General features: G+C 38.8%; 1 pseudogene across 1 annotated transcript in view; it reads left to right on the top strand.

Moving 5' to 3' along the window:
- Positions 1-26048, top strand: part of LOC149194163 (putative LRR receptor-like serine/threonine-protein kinase At1g06840) — a 314494-nt pseudogene that overhangs the window by 124611 nt on the left and 163835 nt on the right. Inside the window, exon 10 of the transcript XR_016255078.1 lies at positions 1366-1440. The product of XR_016255078.1 is annotated as a putative LRR receptor-like serine/threonine-protein kinase At1g06840 (transcript). The remainder of the gene's footprint in view (positions 1-1365; positions 1441-26048) is intronic.

Below are 26048 nucleotides of genomic sequence, written 5' to 3'. Positions count from 1 at the left end.
ATTAGAATATAGAGAGAAGACAACATATGGTCAAAGTAGGCTCATGAATATATCCATTATATCAAAATGACACCCAGTGCACTGTCCAATACATGCATGATATAGAGATCAGAACAAAAACACATAACCAAGGAGGCTCTAAATGGCCTCTACAACAGAAGTAAAACATCACTAGTCACTAGTCACTAGTCACTAGTCACTAGTCACTACTAGCTACTGCTAGAGAAGCCAACATCATATGGCTCAGACCTTGAATCAGAGTCAGATAGGGAAACCCATGTCTCCTCGTCCTCATCACGTTCTCCAACTGCAATTGTAGAAGTAGTAGCACTAGCAGGCGCAACAGCTGCACACTAAGATAGCTGTGAGGAAATGTGAGGGGCTTGGGTAGGTTTTGTAGGCTTGGGAGAGGTTAGATGGACAAGAAAAAAATCGAAAACCAAAAAATAACCAAGTTTGGAGTCCACTTTCCCTCCCAATTTCGCTGTTGACCAGGTTTGACTGCCTCGGCTGGTTCAGTAACAGACTGGCCTTTGGACCAGCTTTTACACCGAGCTGACCCGGGCAGGGGTCCAGCTCGGTCGGCTCAGCCGATTCCAAATCAGCTCGGCCAAATTTTAAAACACTGGTTTTTAAACCATTGAGAAAGAGGCCTTCATCTAGTTGTTATCAAGAAATGGCTCGTCTGCTCATAGGAAAGGATGTTTGATGATTACAGGAACAATTTTTTTCGTAATGCTTCTACTCGATGCTCCATAAAAGAATAAGCTGACCTCATTGATCTTCAGAATCTTCATGTCTGCATCTTTGAAATGTGGTGTAATATGTAGAGCAATGATGAAGTGCAAGATATAGATGAGTAAAGAATATGAAGACATGCTATTTTCTGCATATGCTATGACTTCCCTAAGCTTCTGTTTAAATAGGAGTATATAGATTTTCTACTTAGGAAAACATCCATTCTGCTTTGAAGATGACTTTGAATTTCTGATCATTGTGGCATGTCGAGCTGAATTCTTGTTTGCGGCATTCTGAATAGTTCTAAGGAAATCTTCTTCCAATTATTTGTGAAATGTATACCATAAACAAGTTCATGAAATCAGTGATATCATTTTTCATTTTAAAACACCACTTTTAGGTTTTCTAGGGTGGTTGTGTACTTGTTTATCATGTCAATTTGTGTTGATATATGTCTAAACAAGTTATTCCTTGTTCAATAATTTTTGTAGTGGCTTTCTGAATCTGCTTGCCATTATGTGTTTGGGATGTTTAGGGATTACATGTTAAAGATGAATATATTAGAAAATATTACATGCTCAATTCAATTCACTGATGAAGTTTTCTTTTGCCTTTGTTCATTGGTAGACAACTTGATAATAACCACTTCACAGACACTGTGATTCCGAAGACATTTGTTAACATCACAAATTTGGTGAAACTGTAAGTAGTCATCTCTTCATTCTGGATGATTGATGTTTACTGTTGCTATTATCATGAGTGCATCCATATCCATTTCTTTTCTATATTTTCGGAGAAAGGTAAAATGTTGCTTATAGACAAGTTTCTTGCATCTTCTGTTTAGCCTTGGGTATGCAAGTTTGACATAACTTAAAGAGTTGTGTGAATGTGCTAATTTTTAGAATTGAGATTGTGGACCACACTATATATATTTTGATTTTACTTTTAAAAGAAATAGACGTCACTAGTTTTCTTATTCAAGAAATCGATTGTATTCCTTATATTTTCTTAAAGCTTGCATGAAGGGGGCTACAAGCCTGCTGATGAACGACCCTTACCCAAATAGGAAAGAGAGGATATCCTATCATCCTTTCACAAAACTATATCTCTTTCTTACAAGTATTCAATCTAGAACTAATCAAGGCCAATGTCTCAACATTAAAAGTTAGTCCTGAGTTTCAAAATGTTGTACTTAAAGAAAACTAACAACCATGTCAATGTGTGTAATCCAAGAGCGTAAATTTCTGATGTGGCTCTCAACCAAAGTCACTAGAACTGGAGCTGAGTTACCCTCAAATTGCAAATCAGATTGAAACCGACCAAAAAACGGATGTAAAAAAGCATTGGAATAAAAATCCATGAAATGGTTAGTGTTATATTAAAAAAAATGTTCATGTATTTCAATGTAAATCAATAGCATTAGACTCCAAATATGCAAAGTTTGTGAATTTATAGTGTAGGTAAAGATGCAAATAGAAAAAGTACATCGAGATTAAGTTTTGACATGCATAAAATTTATGTTCTAAAAGAACATACTTAAACATGGAGGCTCTAAATGTCACTCTATATCGCAATAATCATCATATTGTAATCAAATGAGTACATAGATCATCTGACGTCTAGGTTGTAAGACTGATTCAACCAAATCCAAGAATTTGAAGTTTTCTTTCTCTTGGTGAATGGATCAAAGTTCAAATAGCTACTGCCAGTTGATGTTTTAAGTCGCTTCATTTGATAGCATATAGGTTTCAATCATTTGCCACCATTGAGCAACCTGATTCCCCTTCTAGGTTTCAATCTTAAAATGCCACAATTCCCTTCTCATGGTGCACGGGATGAAGTAGCACAGGGTCCTATTTTACATATATGCTAAGATGCTGGATAAGATGTTAAGTGTTTTGAAGCCTTGAAGTCCTTATGGACTTAGATGGGTTTGCTTTCATTACTAGACGTCTTGAAATGGAGGTTTGCCATAACTTTTAATGATAAAATGTAATTTATTTGAAGCAAAGTAAAAGTCAACGTAAATCAAAATGTGAATTAGATACAATTCCTGAAAGGAGGTCGTTGAGCGACATGAAAATTGAAGGTGGTCAATTGGATGATGAATAAGGTTGGGTTTCTTCGATGATTGGATGAGAAACTTTTTTTCATTTTACTTTATATTCCCAGAATGGACTAGTTGGACTGGTTTGGACCTCAGAACAGTGTTTTCATGCCCCATGTTACCACCTGGATTAGCAATCTTGGCAAGATCTGATCAAGGTACCGAACAGTAAGCATACAGGAGATGCATCCATTGTCATTACACTCTACTCTCACTTTAGGCTAACTTCTAGAATTTTGTGGTCTATCCAAATCTAAACACTCTTCACCATCAATCTTAGAAGACTAGTGCCTATAAAAATTCAACGTGCTGAAGTTTAGAAGTTAAATGAAATAAATGTTATGTTAAAATTGGACAACTAGGTCCAAACTCCATGTTCTGATGCTCAGATTAAGAGGCTAATATTTTTGTTGGATTCCTCTTTCTGAGAGGTGTAAAATCCATATAAAAATAGTCTTAATCCGATGAGCAGAACTTATATTTTGAATTTATTATTCTTAATAAATTATATGTGCAAGGTCAGCCAGTTTTGTAATGTAGGCTCACATGCCCAACAGATGTGTCACACACCCTCATTGATGTATATATATACAGGAAAAGTTGGAGAGAATTTGATCACAACACAACTCACATCTTCCTCTCTCATCCTAAAAGTACGAGCTACCTGGAGGACGAATTTCAGCCACACGTAGGAAGGACGAAGAGGATCTTTCTGCTGCTAGGGTTTCGCAGAAGTTTGACTTGGGTTGACTCATCTACTGGTTGGAGGGTTGTTGTGACACATGCTGGGCTGGCTGACCAAAGGAGACTTTGCTGGTTGAAGCATCCTGTTGACCGCCGAAACGAACACATACATTTTTCTTGTTTCTGATTTGTCTTCTGTAAGATCTGCTTATATGTTCTATCTGCATTTTGCTTATCTACTTGTATGATTGCTGTGAGAAAAGTGAAATTGCTCTTAGCATAGAACATCTACAAAACTTTACATGGTATCAGAGCTGAGGTGAAGACAAACTCACTTCAAGTGATCTCCTCTCCACGTCTTGGGTTTTGGAGAAGGAGATACACTATGGATTAAGCTGGTCTAGTATGATGATGCCCTAATGGAGAACGCAGTCATGGATCCGCAGGCAATGGAGATGTATTCATTTATGAATTAAGAAGCGGGTATATGAAGCCGCAGGGATAAAAGTAGCCACAGCAAAGTATATGGAACCACAGTCAATCAATACGCTGTTCATGAAGAAATATAATACGCTGTTCATGGAGACCTAGCCGCAGTCATAACCACAGTCTAGTATGGAAGAAACCGTGGTTATCTAAAGTCCTAGCCATAGTCTTAATAATACTCTAGACGCAGTCAATGGATGCCCTAATTTGCTGTCAAAGTGAGGCCTCAATATGCTGTCCAGGAAACCTTATATGCTGATGACTGATGCACAGGTCCTGGAGATACTTACATGCAGATAATGGAGACACATTTATATGGTGTTCATGGTTACGTTCATATTCTGGGTATACATGATATTTATACGGTCAACGTGATGCCCTAACACAGGGCAGAGTTCTACACGCAGTTAGACTATACATGAACGCATCATAATCTATGTATTGGGTCAACATATGAAGCTGCAGTCAAACGCAACATCATCATATGTTCTGGGCTCTCGCCATACTTGAAGGGATGTAGCTGCAGTGGAAGAGACGTATTATACGCATTCATGGATGTACGCAGTCATGGATGTACGCAGTCATGGAAAGGTCCCAGGATCTAGCTGCTGTCATAATAGTGTCTAGCCACAGTCGAAGAGTTCTGGCCGCAAAGGAAACCTGTAGCTGCCAAGAGGATGGCACCTTAAGAATACGCTGGCCCAAGGGTGATGCCCTAGCCGCAGTGAAAAACGCAGCAAAGGAAAAGTACGCAGCCACTATACGCAAAATGAAAAGATACGTTGTCATCTATACACACAGCAATCTCTAATCCGTTGGCAATGGAGACCTATACGCACATAAAATACTCTATACGTTGTCATGCATATACGTAAGATCAGGAAGATTTATACGCTGGAGACTTACACGCTAAAGAATTACACGCTAGAGACTTACATGCTGTAAAGGTAAACTCAGTCATGGTTGCATATACGCTGGGCATTATATATACGTTGTTCAATACGTTGTGTATGAGTTCATATGTATACGCAGCAAATAGTAATACAGTCATACGCATAGCATCTGAACACATCAAATGACAATACAGTCATACGTTTTCATGTCATTTGAACACAGTCGTATACATGGAACGCAGTCACTGGAATGCATACATGTAAACGCAGTCATATAAGAACATGTTCATATATACACGCAGTCATATGAGGGATATGGAACCACGTTCATATGATCTATATAGTATAAGGAACACAGCGTAATGAATGCAGTCAAGGCAGCTAGGTAAGGAACACGCTGTAGTGAACACATAACATAAAGGGTCTATACACACCTTGAAGAATCATACACGTTGTTCACATGCTGAGAAACCCTATAGACCTGTCAACGCTGTAATAGAAGAGACCTGTTAACACAGAAAAGAAGTAGAGAAAAGCTCGGATGAGGGTACAATATTGTCTTGGTATATAAATCTCGGTGGCATACCTATAGCAGCCCAATCACAATGAACAGCAGTGATAGAACTGTAACTCTCGGCATACTATCTCAGCAGAACCGTGTTGATGGAATGAGTTTCCATGATGCATAGTATTTAGATATATGATCTTAATTTGAATATATACATGCAGGTGGACTTCAGGAATGTACATATGTAGGTGGATTCATATAGATGCAGGTGGACTTCAGGAATGTACATACGTAGGTGGATTCATATACATGCAGGTGGACTTCATGTATATTTATACGCAGGTAGGTGACTTCATGAATATATATATACACAGGTGGACTTCATGACTGTATATACGTTGAGCAGTCACGCTGGGCAATCATGGGTATATATTCGCTGAGCAGTGTTGATATGATGCATGGGCAACATAAAGCTTGATTTGATGCATGGGTAACATGAAGCAATAAGATCATGGACATGGGCAGCATGAGATTATGGAAATGAAGGGCAGCATGATGATGGATAAGATCATGGACATGAGCAACGTGATTAGTGAAGTATGGTGCAGTACTGCTGTGTACATTCAAAACCGATGCCCTCATTCCGCTTTGGACTCCAAAACTCCCGAAGAGGTTTTCTCTGGTAAGAAACCTGATGTCTCACATTTTAGAATTTTTGGATGTCCTGTCTATTTTCATGTGCCGAAAGAAAAGAGAAGTAAGCTGGATGCTACTGGGAAGAAAGGAATGTTTGTGGGCTACAGTGAGACTTCTAAGGCATATAGAGTCTATGTACCTGGTCAAAGGGAAGTAGAGATAAGCCATGATGTCACTTTTGACGAAGATGCTTCCCTGAAGAAAGTAGTAGATCTTCCTAGATCTGAAGAAAACCATGAAGAAAGACCTGGAGATCTGGAAGAACCCTAGGATGAGACTATGCCTGATGTTGAAGGGCCAATGGACCCTATTGATCCTTCCCCTTCTCTGGGAAAGAGGCCATCATGGCTCAGGGTCACCCTCGAAGATGCTGAGGGTCATGCTGCCCCAAGGGGAACATTCCGAGAAAGCAAGAATCCGTGTAGATACCAAGGGTATCTAGCTGCCATAAGTACTATTATACAATCTGAACCTGGATCTTTTGAGGAAGCCATCAAGCATCAAGTCTGGAAGGATGCTATGCATGAAGAATATGAGGCTATTATGAAGAATGATGTCTGGGATGTGGTCCCGAGACTGAAGGACAAATCTGTTGTCACCGCTAAATGGCTCTACAAGATTAAACATGGATCTGATGGGAGTGCTGAAAAGTTTAAGGCAAGATTTGTTGCCCGTGGCTTCTCTCAAAAGGAAGGAATTGACTATGACGATATATTTGCACATGTGGCTCGATATACCACCATCCGATCCATCATAGCCCTTGCTGCTACGCAAGGATGGAGTCTTCATCAGATGGATGTCAAGACCGCTTTTCTGCATGGTGCAATAAAGGAAGAGGTGTATGTAGAACAACCTCTGGGATTTGAAGTTCAAGATCGAGACACTTATGTCTGCAGGTTGAAGAAAGCCCTCTATGGGTTAAAGCAAGCACCCAGAGCTTGGTATGAGAGGATGGATAGTTACTTGATGAAGCTGGGCTTCACTCGAAGCAATGCTGATCCAAACCTTTACTTTAAGGTTGAGGAAGGAAAGCCTCTCATTCTAGTGCTGTATGTGGACGACCTCTTCCTGACAGGTGATGACCCTCTCATTCATCAATGTAAGAGGGAGCTTGTTGCTGAGTTCGAGATGAAAGACCTAGGACTGATGCACTATTTCCTAGGCCTGGAGGTCTGGCAGAGACCTGGAGAGATTTTCCTTTCTCAAGGAAAGTATATTGTGAAGCTTCTGGAAAGATTTGGGATGGTGGACTGTAAGTCCGTGTCGACACCAATGGAACTCAACTTTAAGAAGTTGAGTGGCAGCGCTGCAGGTCCTATCTTGGCCAATCCTACTGAGTATCGTCAACTCATAGGAGCTTTGATGTTCTTAGTGAACACCCGTCCGGACATATGTTTTGCAGTGAATACTTTGAGTCAACAGATGGTTGAGCCTCATCATTTTCACTGGGTTGGTGCCAAGAATCTTTTGAGATATCTTCGGGGCACGATAAACCATGGGCTGAGATACACTGCCGGGAGTGTGATACTCCGGGGATATACTGATGCCGATTGGGCTGGCAGTGTGGTGGATCGTAAGAGCACATCTGGATGCTGTTTCAATCTTGGTTCTGCTTCGATCTCATGGATGAGCAGGAAGCAGAAGTCGGTGGCTTTGAGCACCGCGGAGGCCGAATACATTGCTGCTAGTATGGCCTGTTGTGAAGCAGTTTGGTTGAGGAAGCTCTTTAGTGAGCTGTTCCAACATGTGCTAGATACCACTGTAATACTCTGTGATAATCAGAGTGGGATTCGTATGACTGAGAATCCTGTGTTCCACGACCGATCCAAGCATATTGATATCAGGTACCACTTTATCCGGGATATGGTACAACGAGGCGCCGTAAGGCTCGATCATATAGGAACTGATGAGCAGGTCGCGGATATTCTCACTAAGCCCCTGGGGAAGGTCAAGTTCCTAACCTTCCGTGAGAGTCTTGGTGTCGTGGAAAGACCCTATGATGTGGGTCCTGTTGGACGATGAGCTCTGGGAGCTCTGGGGGGCTTTGGGGATAGCTTCTCGGAGCTATAAGCACTCATAATGCTTCTGCCCCACCCTTGTGATTATTGAGCTGGTTCGCCACTCATTTAATCTGTGCCCCGTATGCATCCTACCCATTGAGTTCAGGGCTCATGGGAAGTACCTCTCATTTGGCCAATGAGGTGTGGAAAAGCTAGAGACTATTAGCAAAGACTGATGGACGCATCAGAGATTGCCATACTCTCTATCTAGGATGGCATGGTCCAACCACTTGATCTGGGATCAAGATTTGTGAGGTCTGGGACCTCTGGACTGATTATGTCAGTCGGGGAATGATGTCTTTGTGACTGACCCACTTCTGTTCTGAAATAAAGAAGCTAGCAAAGCAAGTTTCGACGGGATGACTCACGATGTTAATTGCACTAATAGATGGAGTTCTCCCTAGTTGAGAGGGAGTGTTAAAATTGGATAACTAGGTCCAAACTCCATGTTCTGATGCTCAGATTAAGAGGCTAATATTTTTGTTGGATTCCTCTTTCTGAGAGGTGTAAAATCCATATAAAAATAGTCTTAATCCGATGAGCAGAACTTATATTTTGAATTTATTATTCTTAATAAATTATATGTGCAAGGTCAGCCAGTTTTGTAATGTAGGCTCACATGCCCAACAAATGTGTCACACACCCTCATTGATGTATAAATATACAGGAAAAGTTGGAGAGAATTTGATCACAACACAACTCACATCTTCCTCTCTCATCCTAAAAGTACGAGCTACTTGGAGGACAAATTTCAGCCACACGTAGGAAGGACGAAGAGGATCTTTCTGCTGCTAGGGTTTCGCAGAAGTTTGATTTGGGTTGACTCATCTACTGGTTGGAGGGTTGTTGTGACACATGCTGGGCTGGCTGACCAAAGGAGACTTTGCTGGTTGAAGCATCCTGTTGACCGCCGAAACGAACACATACATTTTTCTTGTTTCTGATTTGTCTTCTGTAAGATCTGCTTATATGTTCTATCTGCATTTTGCTTATCTACTTGTATGATTGCTGTGAGAAAAGTGAAATTGCTCTTAGCATAGAACATCTACAAAACTTTACATGTTATGTGTGATATATAATATTTTGCAGCAGAAAATAAAAACTAGCAAGGACAACTCACTCAAAATACTGACTAAAAGGTTACCTTGAAAGCTTGAGAGAGAGAAAGGCATGAAAATCAAGTGAGGTGATTTAACCTTGAATTGTGACCTCATTGGGACAAGCTTTCTTCTTTCCAACACTTCCATACTTTCAAAATAACACAAAAAATGTAGAAAAACAGATTTGGAGTGTCTTTGAAGCAACCCAAGAGTGTGGAGACACACTAGAATGATGGATCATTGGGTGATTGAGCTAGGGGATTGAAATAGAAGTAAAAATACAGCCCAACAATTGATAATATGCAATCAAATAGTAAGTTATAGAAATCTGTTCCAAACTTGCATAAATTCGGGCTCCAATGCCCAAGGGGTAGAAAGTAAAAGGTTCCCTAATCAAGATAAAACTTTTTGCATCATTCAGGGCAGATTTACATACTTCAAAATGTTAAAGATATGCAGTTAAAACACTTTAGAAATATATTTAGTGCTTGAGGGGTTAGAAAGAACCTATTTCATGAAACCCTAGGTGAGGAGCCTCAACAATATTTGAAAATAGTACAGTAAATGAAATTTAGATTTGTGAAGACACCTTCAAAACCCTCGAATTGATGTTAGATAAACCTTTACAGCATAAAACAAGAGGTCCATTTTGCTTAGGCCTCTAGATATTCAATCTAAGTCACCTGACACGGGGATTCGGGATTCGTAGGATTCGAGAATTCGAGTGTCGAATTCGGACACGTTCTAATTAATGATACGAATTCATTGATTTCAAACATAGATGTTCATCTATAGCATGCATAGTACATACAAATTTCAAATACATGTCAGTGGTCACATAAATCATGATTCATAATTCATAAATGAAAGAGAACTTACAACTACAAGATAGTAAGATAAAGACACTGACAACTGTAGTTTTCTCATTAAGTCATCAAATCAAAATGTGCTACATAGGTAGTGCTGGTGCAATGCCAATGGCAAATATAAATAGAAAATATAAAACAACTATAGGTATACAAGCCTCAAGGCAATAGGTTGTCATCAATCCTTAGAGTCATCATCAGAATCAACATCAATGTCCTCATCATCATGGTCACCACTGCTCTCCTCTGCATCCTCCTCCTCCCCTGTATCCATAGTCACCTCTGCATCTACTGGTGTGGAGGATGACCCCTCTATGTCATCAAATCTAACAGGCTCTAGCACTGGATCATTGAGATCCATGTTGGCCATTGCCAACTCAACACTGCTGTCCAGACCCATGTCATCAGGAAAGACATCCCACATCTTTGTCTTTCCCCTCAACAACTCTTCCCTCTCCCTGTAAATAAGACGAAGGTTGGTGTGCGCATACACCATTGTCTCTGCCCTGGATTGCTCAAGCCTGCTCTTCTTCACACTATACAAATTCCCATATGTGCTCCAATTCCTCTCGCAACAAGAGGATGAAGTCACCTGAGAGAAGCCTCATGGCTAATTGCTGAAGAGGAGGGCTTTTTGCCCCATGATTTGCCCAACAAGAATAGGGCTTCCTAGCCCCCCTGTCTCTAATCACATCATATCCTACAAATCGACCAGTGCCAGTGGAAAACTATGCAAAGGCATCCTCCACCTCATCAAGCAATGCTCTATCCTGAAAAACCTACCTGAATGCATCTTTCCTCCCCTGTGAGATTTCACCATCCATGTGAGGAGGGAATATGCGAGAAGGTCCACCATTCAGCCACTCATGGCTATAGTATTTTGGGTTCAATGAGTGAGCCAAACAATGTAAAGGTGTACAATTCTTGTCCCATTTGCTAACAAGAATATTCTGTACAGTATCACAGAAGGCCTCTGGTGATGTCTCATACTCGGGGTACTCACTCTGTAGAATAATGCTCCTCACAGACTCAATCATGGAATCCCATCCCTCATAAACTTCTCCTAGGATGGGTTTGTCTGTATCTGCAAATCGAAGCAAAGAAATGATAGGGTCCATGATCCAAATAATTAGATCTACCCTCTCCCACCAAGCATCATCTAGTACTATGTCCTTCACTCTTTTAGAGGCTAACGGATCTGTCTTTCTCCAAAAAGACCAAAACTCAAGAATAACGATGGACCCAAGAGCGGTCTTGACCTCCCTCAACCTCTTCAACATCATGAATGAAGAGGCAAATCGTGTATCAGCAATCTTCAACAATGATAGATTGGTGTACTCCTTGTAGATAGTGAGGGCATTTGTATGATTTTTCACAAAGTTATGGTTAATTCGTGCATCCTCAATAATGTTACCAATCCAAAGCGCATCAGAAGCAATGGATTTCAGTGCTAAGTTCAATGAATGGACAATGCAAGGTGTCCAAAACACTTGTGGATATTAGCTTCCACAATCATGCCAACAACCTTGCAAACAAGTGCATTATTTGTAATGATTTGCACACAAGAATCAACACCTACACCTTCAATAACTTTAATAAACAACTCGCCCATATATTGTGCATCCTTGTATTCTCCAAGTGTATCCATTGCTTTCAAGAAAACTGGACCATTCAAGGAAGACACCATGAAATTGATGATTGGGTGTCATGCTGGATCTGTCCATCCATCAGAAACAATGCTAACCCCATATGTTGGCCATGATGCTACAATAGGCTCAAGCATTTTTTGCACCTCTTTTTTTGCCTTCGTCAACAATGTGGTTCTCAGCTTCTCTGACCCAGGATGCACATAGCTGATGGAGCCCCTTGAATTAGAGCTCGGCACATCTCAATAAATAGAGGTGAGCGTGCAACACTAAATGATATGAAGTTTTGATAGAAGAAGAAGGCAATGGTGAGATCAAGCTCTTCCCGTCTCTCTTTTTGGAAAATCTTGTCCATTGGACCAAGTGCAATTGCTCTTCTTTTTGTTGCTTGTCCCCCAATAGAAGTAGAACTCTCAAATGGAAATTTGGTGGTGCCTTTCCTAAAAAATGGAAGGGGGTCTTCATTCTTGGTTTTTCTTGATTTTGCAGCACATTTTCCATACCAACATTGGACTCCTTGTCCATTTCTTTCCTCTTTTGTAAAGGAACAACTTTATAAGCTCCAATTCCACAACTTGGTAAAGCCAACAAATGGCCTTTCACACGGAAATATGTGCCTTTGAAAGCAATGTGACAAAAGTTGCATCTACATTGCACATTGCCTCCTCCCTTCCCCTTGGTGCTTGTCCCATCCTCTCTTGTGACATATTTCCACAAGGTATATTTGTCAATGTTGTCTTTAGGTCTTCCTCTTCCCTCAACATTACTTGCAGCAGACTCTGATGATATTGGGGGAGGAGGGGCATCTCCAATGGAGACGTTCTTGCCCTTCCTTTGCCCCCTAACTACTGCTTTTGATTGAGCCATGAATACTGTAAAACAAATGAACAAAACATGCACAAATTTGTAAACGAAAAATCATATACAAACTGCTGTAGTAGAATAAGAAATGAAAAAAAATGGAGCTGAAATGCACTTACCTGGTACTTGAATCTCCTTGACGAACGCTCTACTCCCTTAGCTCCTTGCTCCAAACCCTTATCTCCTTGCCCACAGCTCAAACAATGCAAAGTGAAATGACAAACATCATGAAGCAATAAAGAAAATGTGTGTTTTTTAACCCACGGGAGTTTGTTTTTGGGATATGAATCCCATAATCGAGATTCGTCGAGCCTGTACGGGATTCGTATAGCATTCATACGAATCCTATTTGGACTCGTTGAATCCTGTTCTGGGATACTAATTCCTAGCGAATCGTATCCGATTTGCGGGATTCACATTCACCGGGGTGTTTCAACGAATCCGGTTACTTAGTCTTCAATGTGACACAATTTCCAATGAAAATTCCTAAACTCAAAATTGTAATCCGTCAACTTTTTTCTAAACAATAAATGCAAGACATTCCACGAATCACTTTTTATTTGATTGTTAGATTTTTCTATATTTCTAATTTTTCTATTTTATGGTTCTTTTGAATAAGATACATAAATAAAAGACAACTGCAAGGATTTTGAAAATTTTGGTTGGTTGTTGGTTTAGGGCGTAGGTGCTTTATATCCACTAGGGCTATTGGGGTCAAGATGGATGCCCCTCTTAAGTTGGTTGCTCAAAGCTTGTGGATTAGGGTAAAGAGGTAGAAACCTAGAAGTTAATTTTACCTCTTCGTCTAATCAAGGCAAGATATGAAACCAAGCCCTACTAGAAGGGATCCCTTTAGGGTGGAAAAGCCTTCGACCATATGATCAACTATGACATAAAATGAAATGAAACCCTTGTTAAGGAACCTTAGGTATGGCCTAAAAGGATGATTCAAAATTTACCTCACACAAACAAGAGTGAAGTGAGAGTAAAACCCTAGACATCCCTCTCGAAATGACAGTCGCTTTTCAATGGATCGATCTTTCTATCCTTAGTAGTAGTCTTGAATTAATCACAAATTTTCCTTTGAACGTTATTTAGAATAACCAAGAAAAGAAGACTTACTTTCAACATCAAAGCTTCATGAAAATAATTGCATTATGGTACAATGAGCTCAACAATTCACAACAATTTGGAAGGAGGATAAGCTCTCTATTTATAAATGAGGATTTCAACATCTCTCCCCCTTCTTCTCCTTTGAAAAAAGGTGACTTGTAATCCACAATATTCTTGGAGACTATGCCAATTACAAGAACTTTTCTTTTACATTACTTAAAACCCTCATTTTGATGACATCACACCATGGAGGATTGCTTTATTTGGAGGAGGGGCTTTTGGCCAAAGAGTGCAGTGTTCCCTTAGATTGGGCTTTAAACAAGGTTGCACGAAACGGGGAAACGGGTACGAGTTTCCGAAACAGGAAGCGATACGAAACGCGACCTCCCCAAATTTTGGAAACGGGGAAACGCGAATATATATATATATATATATATATATATATATATATATATAGATATATATATATATATATTATGACATTTAAGAAATATGTGCAATCATAATGCATATATGATACATTCTAATTTATTACATTATGATAAAATTGTCAATTGTCAATGCATAAACTATAAATATCTAAATTTACATCACATTTACTCATGAATAATCACATAATGAAAATAGAAATATCCAAAATCAGCCACGAGAAATTTCTAATTTTTTGTCTCGTGCTTGATTGGGAGTCTCCTCCTACATAGTCGAATGACCTTAGTGCTCTTCATTAAATACAAGTTTCATACCCTAGTACCCTACATTCTCTTGATTATTGGGAGTCTCCCCTGCATAGAGGGCTTTGTTCTCTCGATTAAATACAAGTTCCATACCCTAGTACATGATAAAATCCAATGGAAACATTGCAATACCCCCAATCCTGAAATCCTGAAAAACAGATAAGTCTGTTGGATTTTGAGTGAGATCTAAAATTCTACTTTCTCCATATGAAATCTAATGAGGGCGAAACCACTCTCAAACATCCTGAGTCATTTCATGGTAATGTTAAAAATTTAAGTAAAAGGATGAAAATGAAAAATAAAGGAGAATATCACTTTTACTTTAAGAATTTAACATTACCATGAACTGCATATCAACACTAAGGCAAAAGTTCACTTTTATAACTTTAGATAGGCATCTGGAAGCAACTAGAAGTCACTAGGTTAACTTAAGAATAGATTAGAAAACAAATTAAAAAAAAAAAAAAAACACAAGTAAATGCTGAAACGTGGGTCGTACAGCTCTGAAACACGTTTCAGGCCGTACTGGCCACGTTTCAGTTTCGTGAAACGTGGCAGTACGGCCTGAAACACGTTTCAGGGCCGTACCAAACGCGTTTCAGCGTTTCGTACTCGTTTCCGTACGGAAACGCCCTCCTACCCCACGTTTCCTGCAACTTAGGCTTGAAATAATTCTTTGAGTGCTTGGGAGGTCCAATGCTTTGCTTAACTTGTTGGAAATTGTAACAAGGTTGGGTCTTTGTAATGTAAATTTATCATTGATATACTTAATATATTTATTATATTTTTGTCAAAGCATGTTCTTCATGCTTAGAGAGTCAAAAAGAGTCAAAGATAATTTATTATGAGTCAAAAGAAAATTTATTTGAGTCATGTCCCATTTGGACATTTGTAAGAAAAATAATTCAAATTTTATTTGTTTCATAAGCCCACAGGATGACCAAGTCGACCCTCTTTGGAAAAGTCAACATAGTGGCACCTCCAGGACAACTTTATATTAGAGATAGTTTGACCTCTTGGAGAGCTCATTCATCCATCACATCAACATGTATCTTCTGCACCTAGACAAGAGAAGAAGAAGGCCGAAGTCAAAGGAGAGAGAAGACAATCAAAGAACTTGAAGAAAAAGTCAAAGTTTCTACCCTACTACAACTTGCATGTGTGAATTTTTCTTTGGAATATGGCCAAAATTCTGAGGTAATTGTATGGCCAAAATTCTGAGTTTGATCAGATTTTGAGGATGTTTGACCAACGTTGGCTTTGAGTATTGGAGGAGACTTGGAGGAGGGTTTGACTTGGTATACAGTTTGGTATTGGTCTTGGATATCTCTCATTTTGATCTGATTCTATAAGAGAAGGATTGTTGTGTTTAACCCTTGTGGGTTTTGCCCTGGCCTCTGGTGCAATTTCTACTGTCCTTTGTCTCATTGTGATCTTTATGTTTTGAACATTTGTATAATTGCTTGATGAAGAAGACATAAGTAGTAATAAGAAGACACCTAATATTTGCAAGTAATTATCAAGAAGAGGAATCAAACATTAAACTATATCACACTTGATTCTCCAACATGGTACCAGAGCTAAGGTGAAGGAAGGAAGCTTGAAGATCACAAATTGTTGGCAGTCTTGATTGAAGGCGTCTTTGTAGCAACTCTCTCACTCTTCCAATGGCAAGTACATTAAGGAAGGTCTCAAGATTCTAAGGATTCTCCTTGAATCCATCAAAGGATGCATCACCACCTTTGTTTCAAAACTATCAAAGAAAGTCAAGGATGGAAGCTTTTACTCTGCTCTCACAAGTTCAATTGAAGATGATAACATGTGGATAATTGATAGTGGATCTTCAAGGCACAAGACAAGTGAACGTGAACATATCAGCGCTCTATCAAAAGGAATCTCTTCTCACAAGGTCGAACATGGAGACAAAAATAGCTATCCAGTTAAAGGCATTGGATCTATCTCCATCGAGTTAGAATCTGGTGGGAACATTCATCTCAACAACATCCTCTATGTTCCAGGTTTGAAAAAGAATTTACTTTCTATTTCTTGTTTAGAAGATAAAGGAGACAGAATAGCATTTATTGATGTTTGGGCTAATAGGGCTAGAATTATGGGTCTTCGTTGGTGTGGGGGTGGGGGGGGTCGTATAGACTATTAACTGCTCCTCCTCAAGCTTTAGTACACATTGACATCAATCCATATGAATTGTGGCATAAAAGACATGGTCATCTCCATTACAAGATATTGGCATCCTTGAGTCAAATGGTTACAGGTATGCCTCAATTGAAAGAAGAACATGAAGGGACTTGTAAAGGGTGTGCTCTTAGCAAAAGTGTGAAAAATTCATTTCCTAGCAGTGACTCAAGAGTCAAGATCCAATAAAATATTGAACCTAATCCACTCTGTTGTGTGTGCCCCAATGTCTGAAAAATCACTTGGTGGTCATCTATATTACGTAACATTTATTGATGACTTTTCTAGAAAGACTTGGATATACTTCTTAAAGTCCAAAGACGAAGTATTCCACAAGTTCCATGAGTTCATGGCCAAAGTTGAGAACATGACAACAAAGAATATCAGGACTTTAAGATCTAATAGTGGAGGTGAATATACACGAAAGAACTTGTAGCCTTTTGTAAATAAGTTGGAGCTGATAGTTCCCTATAGTCCTCAACATAATGGTGTATCTAAAAGGAAGAATCGATATATTTGAAGTGTGTAAGAGCTATGGTACATGATCAAGATCTTCCCAAATTCCTATGGGTAGAAGCCTCCATGATTGCGGTGTACACAAAAAATAGAATCCCTCATAAAATTCTTGGTAACATGACTCCGAAAGAACCCTTTACTAGAAAGAAGCCCTAATATTGATCATGTCAGAATCTTTGGATGTCCACTTTACATTCACATTCCCAAAGACAAGAGAAAGCAGCTAGAACCCGCCAACTACAATAATTCATCTAAAGCATACATAATCTACATCAAAGAGCAACATCATATTGAAGTAAGCAGAGATGTCATATTCGATGAAACATTGCATACAAAAATTCCAAGGATATCTCTATTGACTTTGATGAAAAAGAATACTCTGTCTTTCCTAATGAAGATAACACAAAGAAATTCTCCCATGAACCCTTAGCTGATCATCATGAAGAACTTGAACAATGAAGCAAACCTGTGGATCTTGTTGTCATTCTAGAAACTGGAAAAAAAGTTGCTTGGCTTAGAACAACATTATAAGAAGCTGAAGGACATACAACTCCTAAAGGAACATTCAAAGAAAGTAAAAGACGTAAAAAGGTATTATGGTTATGCAACTTATATGACCAAAACCATTGACTTAGAACCTTCTACTTATGAAAAGGTTGTTGAACATAAAGTCTGTATGAATGCAATGATGGAAGAATATCAATCAATAATGAAGAATGATGTTTGGGAAATTGTTCCTAGACCTTAGGCTAAATTTGTTGTGACTTCCAAGTGGGTTTATAAGATTAAGCATGCAACTAATGGGAGCATCGACAAGTGCAAAGCAAGATTTGTGGCAAGAGAATTCTCACAACAAGAGGGAGTTGACTATGATGAAACTTTTTCTCCTACACCCAAGTACAAAACAATTAGATCTCTCATTTCTATTGCAACTTCTATGGGATGGAATATACATCAAAATGGACATGAAAGATGTTTTCCTTAATGGCATAATGGATCAGAATGAGGAAGTATACATAGAACAACCTCAAGGATTTGAGGTCCATGGAAAAGAATCCCATTTCTACAGCTTAAAGAAAGATCTATATGGTTTAAAACAATCACCTAGAGTATGGTATGCCCGTACGGATGCCTAATTGATAAGGCTTGGATTTGTTAAAAGTGTTGTAGATCCAAATCTCTACATCAAATTAGTGAAGAATGAAGCAGTGATCTTATTACTATATGTTGATGATCTATTAATAACAGGTGTAGAACATCTCATTCTTTAGTGTAAGAAGGAATTAGTTGCAGGAATTTGACATGAAGGATCTTGGATTGATGCACTATTACTTGGGACTTGAAGTTTGGCCAAAATTTGGCGAAATCTTCCTTGGACAAGGAAAATATGTGATCAAGATCCTACAAAAATTTGGGATGATGAATTGTAAGCCAATGGCAACTCCAATGATAACCAATTTGAAGAAGCTGAGAAGTTTAGATTCAAATCTTGTTGATCCATCATCATATCGACAACTAATTGGTTCTTTGATGTATCTAGTGAACACTCGTCCAAACATATGCTTTGTTGTAGATGTTTTGAGCTAGTTTCATATGGAGCCAAGACATGATAATTTGGTGGCAGCAAAGCACATAGTGAGATATCTTTGTGGCACTATACATCATTATTTGAGATATGTTGCAGGAAAGGTGTTAAAATTGGCAACTAGGGCCAAACTCCACCTTGGACAACTAATATGATGGAGATGATATTTTTATTGGATTCCTCTTTCCGAGAGGTGTAGGATTAATCTAAAGATCATCTCATTTTGACAAGTATAAATGGAATTATGAATTTATATTTTCTATAGAAAAATTGTCAAGGTCGGCCAAAAGTCTAATGTAGGCTCATGAAGCCCAACAGACGTGTCTCTTCACCCTCAACGTTGCATATATATAGAGGAGTCATTTTCCTCATTTGGTCACTCATCACTCACACATCTTTCTCTCTCTTCATCTGATTGGGTCGTACAAATTACAGGGCAACCTATTCTTCTCCACAAGTGCGAAGGTTTGGCTGTGATTTTTGATTCCCGCATTGACCGAGTTGCATCTAGCTTTGACCAGCGTTGACCGAGTAGTGTTTGACTTCGTTTGACTGTGTTTTTTGTGGGAATATCTCTATTTGGGAAGGCCTCATATTTTAGCACAGAAGCCGAGATTTTATGGGTTTGATCAACGTTGACTGCAACAAGTTTGACCACAGTGTTGACCTGAATTGACCATCTTTGACTGAGAATTCCAAGACTGTTTTGGGCTTATTTGGACTGTCTTTGGAGGCTGAGTTGACTGGGTTTGGTCAAGCTGATTTGGAGAAGAATTTCTGTTGGTTTGACCAACGTTGACTTTTTGGTTAGGGCATCCTGTTAATTGCATCTTGAATGGACTGTTTTGACAGTGTTTGGGCAAGTGAATTGATGACAAGGTCCATGATAAGTTTTATTATCATGCATGGAAGATGTCTCTTGATTTGAATTTGAAAGAGCATGATGTTATGGACTATGTGTAGGGAAAGATTACGGAACCTCCTTCAAATGCACTGATTGCTGCTAAGACAAAGTAGAAGAAAGGTGAAGTCAAAGCTAAGAAGATCATCATGGATTCTATTCATAAGCATTTTTGTTGCTTACATCTTCGATTTGAACACATCTAAGGAGATATATGACAAGTTGGTTGGCATGTTCAAAGCTAGCAATGCAAACCAAGTCCTCTTTCTCAAGAACAAGTTGAAGGACATAAAGAAGGGAAGAGGATAAGATATCCAATCCTACTTCATGAGGATTACCGAAATAAAAGATGATCTTCTTTCAATTGGAGAAGTTATTGCTGACAGGGAGCTCACTCTCATTTCCCTTGGAGGTCTCCCTCGTGAATGGCATGTGTTAAACACTACTATCCTCAACAATGACCGGATTCCAGGTTTTGATGAATTGTTGGCCATATGTACTCAATAAGAAACAAGGATGATAGAGAGGAACATTCCTTCAAATATCAATGATCCTGCTGCATTCTCCTCTCGTGCCAAAAGAAAGAACAATGCAGGTTCAAAGAAGCAATGTCAAGGAACACCGGGATTCAAAGATGGAAGAAAGCTTCATTTGTAATAGGTTTGGCCACTATGCTAGGGAGTGTCCTAGTAGAAGGGATACACCTCGAGATGATGACAACAACAATCGCAACAATTTTAGGGGCAACAACAATCAAAGGAATGGTAGGTTCAATAACAAAGGAAAAAGGAATGCTTTTGCTACTCAACTTGGAAATGATCGACCTCCCAAAAGATCAAGAAACTCTACGTATGATGAATCTAATGTTGTAGATAACAAGCAAAAATAATTTTATCTTATATCTACTCTCTCTACTGCCTCTGCTCTGGATACCTTGGGAAATTGGTTGATTGATAGTGGTGCCTCAAGGCACTTCACTAGGTACAAGGAGGCTCTTTCAAATCCGATAGAAAAGGATACAAATTTGGAAATGATTCTTGGAGACAATGCCACCTATCCCGTGAAAGGGGTTGGGAATGTTACTCTTCAATTGGATCAAGGTAGCATCATTCATTTACAAGAAGTACTAATCTACCTGATCTAAAGAATAACTTGGTATCTATCTCTGCAATCGAGGACAAAGGATTCAAGGTGGCATTCATTGATGGAAAGGTACTTGTTTGGAAAAGAAATTTCAAAGCAGCATTTACTCTTGGATTCAGGGTTGATAACCTATATCAATTTAGAAGAAGTCCATTGGGAGCTATGTCCTGCGACACATCTCTTCAATCCGAATTATGGCACCGGAGGTTTGCTCATCTACATTATAAGGCTCTACCCGATGCAAGGAAGATGGTGACAGGTATGCCCAAATTTAAAGTAGAACATGAAGGTGTTTGTCAGGGATGTGCCGAAGGAAAACATACAAGGGGACCATTCCCCTCAAGTGATAACAAGACTACTGACATTTTGCAATTGGTTCATTCTGATCTATCTGGTATGTTGCCCGTGACATCTTTGGGAGGATATTTATGTTATGCTATCTTTTTGGATCTCGCAAAACTTAGATTTATTTCTTGAAGAAGAAAGACGAAGTGTTCACATGGTTCCTCTCTTTCAAAGCCTTGGTTGAAAATCAAATAGGGAAGAAGATCAAAATATTGAGAACCGATAATGGAACCGAATATGAATCAAATGAGTTCAATGACTATTGTAGAGAAGCTGACATTAAGAGGGAGACTACTACTGCATATACTCCTAAGCAAAATGGTGTTGCTGAAAGGAAGAATTGTTCTATTATAGAAGCCACTCGTGCCATGCTTCATGATCAAGGCCTTCTAAAGTTCCTATGGGGAGAAGCTGCCAACACTATCGTGTATGTTCAAAATAGATGCCCACATCAAGCATTGGACTCCAAAACTCTCGAAGAAGTTTTCGTCGGTAAGAAACCTGATGTTTCTCACTTTAGAATTTTTGGTAGCCCCGTGTATTTTCATGTGCCGAAAGAGATGAGAATAAATTTGGATGCATCTGGGAAGAAAGGAACATGTGTGGGATACACGAAGCTTCAAAGGCATATAGAATCTATGTGCTTGGTCAAAGAGAAGTGGAGATAAGTCATGATGTCACCTTCGATGAAGATGTTGCCCTTGGGAAGATTAGGAACCTTCCTATTCCAAGGAAGAACAAAGAAGCAAATATAGGAGAGAAGGGAGAACTGCAGGATGAGCCGATGCCCGATGTTGAAGAACTGATGGATCCCATTGATACACCTCCCCATGAGCCACCCTCCTCAAAAAGGAGACCCTCATGGCTTAGGGGCACTCTCGAAGATGCCGAGAGACATACTGCACCAAGGGGGACATTTCGTGAAAGTAAGAAGCTGAATAGGTACCAAAGGTACTTAGCTGCCATGAGCACCATTGTTCAAACTGAGCCTTGCACATTCGAAAAAGCTGTGAAGCACCAAGTTTGGAAGGATGCTATGAACAAAATATGAGTCGATTATGAAGAATGATGTCTGGGATAGGTCCCTAGACCCAAGTACAAATCTATTGTCTCCTGGAAATGGCTCTACAAGATCAAGCATGGAGTTGATGGAAGTGCTGAAAAGTTCAAGGCCAGGTTTGTTACTTGAGGCTTCTCTCAAAGGAAGGTGTGGACTATGATGAGATATTTGCACCAGTTGCCCGATATACCACCATCCATATGATCATTGACTTTGATGCCTCTCAAGGATGGAATTTACATCAAATGGATGTCAAGACCATCTTTTGCATGGTTCACTTAAGGAGGGACTCTGTGTTGAACAACCTGAGGGGTTCGAAGTTCAAGATCGGAAAACACATGTATGCAGGTTGAAGAAAGCCCTCTATGGGTTGAAGCAAGCTCCCCGACTTGGTATGAGAGGATCGATAGTTATCTGATGAAACTGGGTTTTACAAGAAGTGAAGCTAATCCAAACCTTTACTTTACGGTTGAAAATGATAGACCTCTCATCTTGGTACTTTATGTGGACCATCTCTTTCTAACATGTGCAGACCCTCTTATTTATCAATGCAAGAGGGAGCTGGCTTCTGAATTCGAGATGAAGGACCTAGCATTGATGCACTACTTCCTAGGCTTGGAGGTCTGGCAAAAGCAGGTGAAATTTTCCTTTCTTAAGTAAAATACATTGTGAAGATACTTGAAAGATTTGGGATGGTGGATTGCAAGCCATTGACTACTCTGATGGAACTTAACTTCAAGAAGTTATGTAGAAGTGCTGCTGGGTCCTGTTGACCACTACGTGTCAACGACCCATAGCATTACACCCTCTTTTTTCGCAAAATGGATAGCACCTGATCGATGTGTCCGTGTTGTCCAGCTATCATCATTAGCCTGATTGTCATGTTATAATGTAAACCCATTCTGCATGTATGTGATGTATATAATCTCAGCAGATATGAGTCATGTATGTAATTGTCTAGGTAAACTTATTTTTCTAGTGACGATCTACATTCCGATCCATTCTCGGATGGTTGGCAGGGTTTTCCTTCAGCCTTATCCCAAGTCAGAATGAATTCTGTGTTATGTAAAAATTAGTTAATATTAGGTTTATTATTTAATTTAGTTTTAGTTAGGCGAAAGGGCACGATCATAAGATCATGCCCTTTCCTAAAGGGTGTCCATGGCGGTATATAAGCCAGGCAACCCATTGTAAATCAACATCATCTGTCTATTCTTTTATTAATAAAGTATTTCTATATATATTTCTGTTATCCAGAAGTTTTTACACTTCATCTGGTATCGGAGCCATCGAATCTCCCTGCCTGTGCTGGTTTCACCATCCATTCCATACTTCCTCACACCCTCACCATCGCTGGTCCACATCCGCTGTTCCCTTACCACTCGTTGACCCTGTCAAACTCTAGATTTTGACATTCTATCTGTGTTTTCCGCTGCATATCCTCACTCGACCCTCCACCCCGACGCTGTTCATTCCATCCCTGCACCAGAGTACCACAAAACCAACTGTTCCACAGTCCCCCGTCCTCCTGTCGATTGTCCGTACAGTCATCGACGGACTGTTCAGAGTGCCTCCGCACTGTGCCGCTGCCCGCTGCCCCCGCACTGTTCCAATTGTCGCTGCCTCCGCACTGTGCCGCTGCCTCCGCACTGTTCACGATTTAAAAAAAAAAAAAAAAGCGTCCGTTAAAAAAAAAATACGGTGATATTCGATATATTTCTGAATAGTCAAAGGGTTCAGTCGTGACTGTTCAGAAGTTTATGATATAAAAAAAAAATATAACGTGACATATAAACCTTATATATAATATATATAACTCATATATATATAACGTGCGATATATTATATATAATATATATATATATATAAGGTGACATATAATATATATAATTATATTACATATAATTTAATTAACATATATATATATATAATATAACGTGACTGTTCGATAATAATATCTAATATATATAATATAGTTATATCGTTATTAATTTATATATATGTTATATATATATATTACATAACTTTATTTAATTATATTATATATAATATATATATTTTAATTAATTAAACTTTTATATATATATATAAAAGTTACTTTAATTAATTAAAATTATTTTAATTTATTAAAAAGTTATATAATTTATAACTTTAATTATTATATATATATAATAATTAATAATTATAATTATTATAATTTATAATTAAAAAAATATATTAATTAAATTAAATTATTAAATTAATTTAATTTAATTTAAAAAAAATTATTAGTTAAATTAAATTATTAAATTAATTTAATTTAATTATTTAAAAAAAAAAGGGAGGAAAAATATTTTAGCTGGCAAATAAATACACGCCTCCGCAAACCCGCTCAATGTCGACAATGACAATGGCGGATTTCCAGAAAAGATTGTTGGAGGCAGAGCAAAAGATAAATAACAACCATGACGAGGTCAGTAAAAGATTAAATGAAGTCGAAAGCAAGCTGGGGGAGCAAGCGGACAAAATCAAAAATCTTGAAGATACGACAAATCGAATAGAGATAAATATGGAAAGTCAACATGTCCAAACAGAAGTAAACTTCAGAGAAGTCTTAACAATGCTGAAAAGTCTGTGTAAAAAGTCGAATTGTACACCCGAAGAGCTATTAAAAGAAGGTGAAGAGAATCAAGAACACGTCTCGTCGGATTCAACTAAGTCCACAGACCCTCATGACAAGGTAGAATCCCCAAAAAAATCAGCGACACCCCACCAAGAAGTAAGTAACACAGCCTTTACAAACAAGCAACTCTGGGATAACTTTACCAATCAACACCCTTTTTTCGCTCAACCAGTGGCAACATACCAGCGAAGGGCAAAAGTCGAGATGCCTAAATTCGATGGAAATGAAAAAAACAATGTTGCATGGATAAATAAAGCAGAAGAATACTTTGAGATATATGAGATCACTAACGATGACAAAAAGCTCAGACATGCGTCCATGAAAATGGAGGGAGAAGCATATAACTGGTATATGTGGTGGAAAAAGACAACACATGTCATTAGCTGGAGGAAATTTAAAGATGCATTCTTCAAAAGATTCCAAGGTGTAAAGGAAGAAGAGTTCTTTTCAAAACTCATCAAACTACGACAAAAAGGAAGTGTCGATGAATACACTCAAGAATGGGAGACCTTAGTAACACGAGTACCTGGGTTAACAGAATCTCGTCTAATTCAGTCATACATCTCGGGACTCAAAACCCATTTGCAAGCAGAACTTGAGATGCATGATATTACATCTATAGAAGAAGCAAGACGAAAAGCAAAAACAGCCGAAAAGAAATCCGAACTAATATTTTGGTCAACAGCGGAAAAAGCTTATGCAAGACGAAGGATACCCCAGTATGTGGACTCAAATAATACAAGATATGTTCCACCACATCGTCGTGAAGATGAAAAATCTAATGTGGAAATGCAAAGGATAAAAGAGGGTAAATGTAAACGTTGTGGTGAGAAGTGGGACCCCAAACATAGATGTGCTAAAGGAAAAGAACCAAAGAACCTATATAATTGTGAAGCAACCAATGATTCAAACAGTGAAGATTATGACGTAGAAGACACGGAAGACACTCCAGAATTTTCACCAGAACTGGATGATGGAAGTATTCCACAAGTATCATTATCAGCTATGACAGGTATATCACAACCTCAGACTTTAAAGTTAAAAGGACACATAAAGAAGAACAACATAGTGGTTCTCGTCGACTCTGGAAGCACACACAATTTTCTAGATGCAACCGTGGCAAAGAGACTCAATATATTTTCATTTCCCTT

The sequence above is a fragment of the Pinus tabuliformis genome, chromosome 2_2, assembly GCF_031772625.1.
Source record: "Pinus tabuliformis cultivar Carrire ecotype Pingquan chromosome 2_2, CPIR1, whole genome shotgun sequence".
NCBI classification, from domain to species: domain Eukaryota; kingdom Viridiplantae; phylum Streptophyta; class Pinopsida; order Pinales; family Pinaceae; genus Pinus; species Pinus tabuliformis.
Note: the sequence above shows the minus strand (reverse complement) of the source record. Positions and strands in the feature narration are given on the sequence as shown.